Genomic DNA, 8,040 nt, shown 5'->3' with positions numbered 1-8,040 from the left:
GTTTAGTGCTAATTAGCCAATGTTAGCATGCTAACAACAAACAACAAAGATGTTGAACATGGTAAACATTATACTTGCTAAATTTCAGCATGGTAGTATTGTCATTGTGAGCATGTTAGCAATTAGCCAATGCACTGCTGTGCCTACTTACAGCCTCACAGAGGAATGGCTGTAGACATTTAGGGCCAATCCCAATACACCCCTTTCCCCTACCACTTAGCCATACCCCTTCATTTTGCGCATTCACATGTAGGGATAGGGTGTCCCGACTCTTGTTGAGATCGAGGGTAAGGGCAAAATGCTAGAGATATATGGCCCTCCAAACAGGTTTTTCAGAGCCACACTCCAAACAGAGTGTTACAAGAAATCTCCCTGAATGCCTTGTGAATCATCAAGATGGCAGCAAACTGCTCGCAGGCAACAAAAGAAAACCACAAATTACAGAGTACAAGTACAAGCTACCAGCAGCAGCCTTAAGTCCAAGCTGGGCCAGCATGGCTCCTATCCCGGCTGTCTTTCCTCTCCTCCTGAGTGATCACAGCAGCTACTGTGGTGCCTGCCTGGTCCAGTTGATCTGGCTCAAGGTCCTCCGCTCTTTAAACCTCGGCTTCCTTTTTCGATGACAACGATTATGTATTACTGTCATGGGTAATACGTGTTTCAGCAATAAAGCAAAAAAAAGAGGAACATTTTGAAATTTTTAGATTTTAAAATTATGATAAACATTGGATCATCTTAGTTTAATGTCGATTCAATGTATTATAAACCTTTTCTTTATAAAAAAAAACTTAACAAAAAAATCACTAGTTGTGTGTGTCATTAGTATGTTAATCTCTTTAACATAGTATTACCCCCAGTTTGCACTGGACTAGAAGTACCTGTGATTTAAGTATATACCAATAAATACTGCAAAAAAATGTATACACACCACCTAATCTTTTACACAAATGCCACCCAAAGCAGATATTTTTTCACTCAAAACATCCACTGCAATGCCACAAAAATAGGAGCATTTTAATGTTAATACCACAATACAGAATTCATGAGAACTGCTAAATGGTACAGTATCTCCTTGTTTCCAAACATCTGCTGTCACTACATGCAACCACCAATGGGTTCAGACAAATGTCATCAGTTAGCAAGAAAACTGCCAACTACTGGTACTCTTCCCTCGGTCATTAATCTCTTCCTCCTGTTTTTCCTGTATTCTGTCTACTTCCAAATGAATCTCACATTTACAGCATCTTGTTAGTAATGTGAAACATGCTTTCAATTGGCAGTGTTTATTAGCTAGTGTATTATCCTGCTAAATTGTCGTTTCACCTGTAGCGCCACCCTGATGTGAATCCACTGTTGCAGTAGTGCATTCAACTCAACACTTGTAAAACAGGTTTCATTATTAGTTTTAATATTGATTATTGGTTGCTAATATGGTCAGGTTTTGGTAAAGGCTGCAAGGAATTTAAAGCATCCACACCGCTAACTGAAAACTATTTCAGCAGTTCACAAATTTGTTCACAAACATTTGTTTCAGGTTTCCTGTTGTTTCTTAGTGGAGCACAGACAATGTCTCCATGAGAAAGAGTGAGATTGCTAATTAGACAAAGCAGATGGTGTTGTGACAAATCTGTGTCGAATCTCTGTTGACTCATGACAGCATGATTCTTTTTTAAAAAATGCACAAACGTACACAGTAACAAGACTGAGAGTCCCAGCCCCACTAGTGCCCCCTAGAGCCCTGCTTCTTAAACCCAACAAATTAACCAGGAAGTCACAGCTCTTGTTTATTTAAGTTTTGGTCAACTTTAGTCTCAACAGGAAAGGGTTTGTAAAACTAGAGACTTTGTATGTTAAAAGAATCAGTTTCAGTCTTTGTCATTGCACTAGTTAAGAATTTGCATAAATAAATTGCTGAATGGGAGCTTCAGTTCAGACTGCAGTGTGCTATTTAGTTAATTTTCTTGCATCCATTTTTCAAGCATGAGCAGCTGACAATAGCATATTTCATCACCTGTCCCTTTATAACCAAAACCACAAATTTAAGCTATTTCCTTAAACTTTGAACTCTTAGCTCTTATTTGGTGCTTTCTCAGTTTCAATGGCATTATTCTGGCATGGCCAAACAAACTGAATTAACCCCTTTACATCAGGTGTGCATCATGTTATACACATCTCTCCAAAATTAAGCCTGCCATATTTGGTATATTGGAATCTCCATAAAGTTCTGTGGGTTTGAGCAATGTTTGGCACAGCATGAGTTTGGAATGACTGTCCCACCAGTGAGTCAGTGCAGTTTAAGGACTTTCTACAGTAAAGGACTGTAGAGTCAAATTAAACTGTGCTTGATGTAAACACGCTTGTATTCTACTGTTGTACTTATAGTAATCTACTCTTGGTGCCAAGTAAATGGAGGAAATGTAATTGGATGCAAAGCAAATCTCATTACCTATGCTGAGAAAAGAAGCGTGTAAGAAGTACTCTATCCATTTGCAAAAGCAGTCATGTAAGATTATTTCACAGTGTGCACCATACTCTATTAAGATGTTACTTTAAAGTACTACTACCACTCTTCATCCTGCACTTAGAAATGACAGAAAGATAAATGATTTAAAAAAGGCAAATACGACTTAAAAGCAGCATTAAAAGGGAGAACTCAAGCATGTAAAGCAGGAAAAGAAAAGGTAAAATCAAGACTTACAACTAAACGCCTAGCGAAATGAAGTGAGGCATACAGTGTATCTGTGCTGCTCCCTGTTTCCACAGGCCAGTGATGGATGGAAGTCAGCAGATTGTTGCAGCCCCAACTGATTCATCCAGCAATGTTGTGACATCTACTTCTAATGGCATCTGCATTCCATGAGAATCAAACCTAACACCGTCTGACAGAAACATATGTCTCCGTTGTGCCTGTATGACTCCGGCTCTCCAGGCTCATCTCTACTGTAGGGATGAAAAGGGAAGATATGTTTCGCAGGTACTCGCTCAAACATTCAATAGGTGCTCCTCTGATCAGCCTGCTGCTCACAGCAGACTCCTTATTAGTGGTAGAGGGGGTTAACAAAATCAATCGCACGTTCTACATCCTATATTGTGCAGCAACCAGTGCAACAACAGCAATTGTAGAATTGTCTGAGCCAGATGCTGTGGAAATAAATATTAACTGGAAAATTACAACATCAGTTTCAACCTTTCAAACTACAACTTTTCAATGGAATGCGGGATACGGCTCATTGTTTTTTTTTTTCAAAAAAGACAAATGTGGGAATTAATTCAGAATATAAAAAAAGAATATCAATCCAGGTGAAATTATTATACATTTCAAGCATTTTGCAGTTTCATCATTTGTATTTGCTTAACATGCCTTTTTATTTTTTATCCGTCCGAGGGACAGACGCCATCCACAATCGATTAACTAGTGGACAATCTCCCCTGGCTCTACCCCTCCCATACAGGTATACTGACAATCACAGAGAGCGAGAGAGAGAGAGAGAGAGAGAGAGAGAGAGAGAGAGAGAGATGCTCTCTGGTATTATGCCGACACGGTGGATATTTTACAAGCATGGACCAGGTAAAGCAACAGTGAACACACCTGGTTGGTACAGATGTCATTCAGTACCATGTTGGTTTCGATTGTTTCGATAGGCTACGTCATTAACAACAAGCCTCCTCCACACACGGCTCACCTGCTGTCGTGAAAACGGAATCGCAGGTGAAAAAATCAGACAGAGGTGTAGGTGTGTGTGCGAATTTCCGAATCCCAAATTGAAAATTGAATACCTACCCAATGAACGAATATCCGAATAGTCGGGTCCAGCCCTAATATATTGTAGGAAATATGATGATGATGGACAATTTAAATATTCCACACAGAACTGTTGCCCTCTCCTAAACAGCTTGTTTATCTCATGGACAAGCTCTGTGAGACTTCTTTGGAGCCAAAGCAAACATCTTGAACTCTTGAGCTTGAACTCAAGGAATCATCAGAGGGGAAGTTAAATGACCATTGCCCCGTTTTACAACTGGCCTGGACCCAACAGGTCTGATAACTGCCACACCTCAGCATGTGAACCAAAATCACACCATGTCTCTCAGAGACAAATAAAAGGAATTCCTGTGAAGAATATGGACATAACACTCACTGACCTGTATTGATTTTATGTTACTTTCTCATTTGCTCAAGTATATGTATGCATATATATATATTTATGTGTATTAATAATAACAGAGACAATGATTGTCATTTATGATATTTTCCTGGGTTATCATTCTATTACTCATAAGGATGACATCCTGACGCAACAACCCCAAGGCCCAGGTTGCTTCAACCCACCCGGAGAATCAACAGAATCCCGAACCACACAGACGTGTTGAAGGCCAACATCCAGCATTCTAACATGACAAAGTTAGAAAAGTCTGAACTGTGAGTTTATCAAACTCTGAAAGCCATCGCGGCTACAGAACACACAGCCAAGATGTGAACCACCTTCTGAAAGAGACAGATTCCAGCTGAGTCGGACTGACAATGCCTGAAGAAGCCCGAGCTCTTGGGAGCTCCACAAGAGGTGTCTTACACAAATCTCAAACAAAACAGGAGGACGTGCAGCTTAGCTGGCTAAGCTACCACATTATCTGGGCCGTTTGAGATGTGTGTAAGTGTGTAAATGTACATGTAAAGGTGTGTGGGTTAGTGGAGATAAAAGAGAGAGGAAAGCACACAGAAAAAAGCACGAGGAATCTCAAATGCCATGACAAAGCGGAATAACTGTCCCTTTATCACATGGTAAGCCGGCCGCAGACTTTCATTCAACAGCCGTGTTACTGGACTTTGGTCTGATAAAGCATTAGCAGTTATTAGCTTCCACAGTAGCTAAAGCTAACACAGTTATGGCCCAGTGGCATGGTCCCGGTACAAAATGGAATGTGCTAACACAAAGAAAAACACACAGCAATTTGGATGCAGCGGTCCGTCACTTACCAAAAAGCGAAGCACAATTCACAACAATGAAGCTTAGATGAAATAACACACAGTTATAAAACCTATCTCTGCCCAGACACAAGCCTCTTACTTGAAATCGCTCTTGGTGGAGTTTCTCTCAGGTTCGGACGCTGACGAAGCCAGGTCCACACTGTCGGTAGGTTGAATGGTGAAACTTCCTTCGAGGAGCAGCAAAGGCAAGCAGCAGTCAACTTTACTGGGAAGGAAGAGAGGCTCTCCGATGGTCTTTCTCTCCATGAGGAATGGTGAATCCATGTCTTCCTTCTGCAGGCAAAGATCGTTAACAATCGGGATCCAAAAAAGAGTTTCAGCAAACACAAAGAAGTCTGTTTCTCGACTCGTGTACAAACAAATGATAGAATGGTGGTCGCACACTCCAGCTCTGATTCAAAGTCATCATGCTGATCGGATCGTAATGGACGAAGTGACCAGAACACGCTAGAACCTTTTGGCCCCTAATTGGACAATTTGACTTCCTCTAATTGGATGATCAGTGGGCAACGTGCTGATTGGCTAGCACGGGTGTTAAAACAGGGCCAGAATTTGTGCTTGTCACAGATAAAATACTTTTAACAAGTACAAATATCATTAAAGTAAGTAAGAGTAAAATGTGTCAATAGCTGTACTCGTAAATATAGCAACTTTTATAAAAAAAAAAACTTCATCTGTAAATAGTTCTCTCTTAATTGGTTGCACTCAATTCCGTTCATTTGTGTGTTGTTAGTAGTGATCGTTGCCTTTGTTTCAGGGTTGGAAATGAAGGTTTTTGTCCACCTGCCACAGTGGCTGGTGGATTCCAAAATCTACCAGCCATTCAATTTTTTACCAGCCACTTTCTTGTTTTAACCGACAGTGTGTAACTACATGTGAAAATAATAAAACAAGATCTACAATATTCAAGCAATAGGCTATTTTATTTCATAAGGTAAATATTTAAACTCTTAAGGAAAATACTGACATTCTCTCTCTCTCTTTCTTTTTATACACACACATAGTACCCAAAGTGTAGTGCTATTTGTTTAAGTACCTGAGCGTACCTAGTTGTGGCTCGTTTTGAAGGTTATGTAACCACTGTTCCTACGGTGTCAAGTTTACATACATTATTCGACTATAACTGAGCCCACGATAAAATGTTAGACTGACTTTATGAATAGTTTTTATCATGTTGAGAATGTTACGCGGCAGTCAGCCAAACATTTAGCTAAGTAGTAACGTTATTAGGCGATACCAGGGATGTAGGTTGTAATTAGTGTGGCATTAAGCAATATAACTTATTGGCGAATGAACACAAGTAGTTTGTGTTTTGAATGATTTTATTCACTTGTGCCGAGCCAATGAAGCCGCATTCGAAACATCCATTCTGAGGAAAAGCTGCAGTGCATGCAAAGGACAAGCTCATCTGATAGGCCAGGCTATAAAAATGTAGCTAAGCAAGCTTTCATTTACTGCAGGCATTATAGATGCAGCACAAGCTGGCCAAGTTTAAGGGGCTGGCTTTGTAATGTTTATTTACAAATGCATCACAAATAAAGAAACCGTCAGAAGAGTGAATGATGAATGAAAGGATGATTTGCTGCCTTTTCATTTTTACTAGTTAACATTAGCTAGCTACAGACTGCCACTCAAAGGCTACCGGCAGCTACACCGGCAACTTTTGAGGTGGAATGTTTTCTTGATGATTAGATCGCAAAAAAAAAATGTATGTGAATTTTAACCGGATTATGCAAACTGTGAATATTATATAATTATTATATTTCCTCACTTGGAGAAAAGTCAGAGTGAAACAAGCAGAATAGCGATTCAGTCTACATTGTGGAATGTCACAAACTGCTCTGATATGCTACTATTATTTACCCGCCACCGTGGCTGGTCGGTTGAGCAAATTCACCCGCAATTTGGGGGTGCTAATTTCCAACCCTGCTTTGTTTTCTGTAACTTACCTTCAGTCACTTTATGTATCTGTTTCTTGTTTTACCTCGCTACCTGATTTCATGTTAATTCCCTCACAAAGCTAATTTGTGCATTATCTCTTGACTGATCAAAAGAAAAGGCTTAATTTTAACTACATGTTAATTGGAAGAGAATGTTAATTAAATTGCTGCTGCTTCGTATTCATATATTGGTGGAGAATGCAAGCAGAAACACACACACATACATATATATATATATATATATATATATATATATGTCTTATTTTTTGGCATTTTAGCTTTTAATTGATAGTATAGTTAAAAGGCAGACAACAGATACGTGGGGAGAGAGAGAGTAGGAATGACATGCATCAAAAGTTCACAGCTACCATCAAACCAGGGACGTTGTGGTTTATGTTAAGGGTTGGGATGTGTTTTTCTATAAACTAGTTTGCGGTATGGAAAGGATATTTTTTCCCCAATCTTCTTTTCACTTTCAATTATCACCTCTTCATCGGAGGAACCTGTTTACGGTAAACAGGGCTGCAGAATGAATATTTGACATATTTTTTGACGTGTGAGAACATAAAAATCAAGATGAAAATCAGCTTAAACTAATTTACTCCTGAATTTCTCTCCTGGGAATCAAAAGTGTTATTTTAAAAAATCGATTATTTTGTGTGAACATCTGTAATAACAGCCTTGGAGGTGTGTGCAATAGTTGGTCAGTACACATACAGACAGAGTTGTAATTTCTGCAAGTGAACTAAATGTGTAAAAACTGCAATCACAACAGTTTTGATGGCGTCTTCGCGTGTGTACTTCAATGTTTGGTTCAAACAAGATGTTAGTGTGGCATGTAATAAAGTTTCAGCAACTGTTAAAATATACTTCAAAATTATCATCATTTTAAATTGAAACAGAGATCAGGCATATAGTCATGGGTTGTCAGGTGTCCTTAGGATATTATTTATTTTTTAACCATGCTAGTGGGATACTATGATAATAATAATAATAATAATAATAATAATACATTTTTTATTTATTAAGCACCTTTCATATATAAAATGCAGATCAAAGTGCTTCACAAAAAAAACAACAACAAGAAAAACATAAAAAACAAAAGCATACTGA

The sequence above is a fragment of the Siniperca chuatsi genome, linkage group LG9, assembly GCF_020085105.1.
Source record: "Siniperca chuatsi isolate FFG_IHB_CAS linkage group LG9, ASM2008510v1, whole genome shotgun sequence".
NCBI lineage: Eukaryota > Metazoa > Chordata > Actinopteri > Centrarchiformes > Sinipercidae > Siniperca > Siniperca chuatsi.
This window is presented reverse-complemented; position numbering follows the sequence as displayed.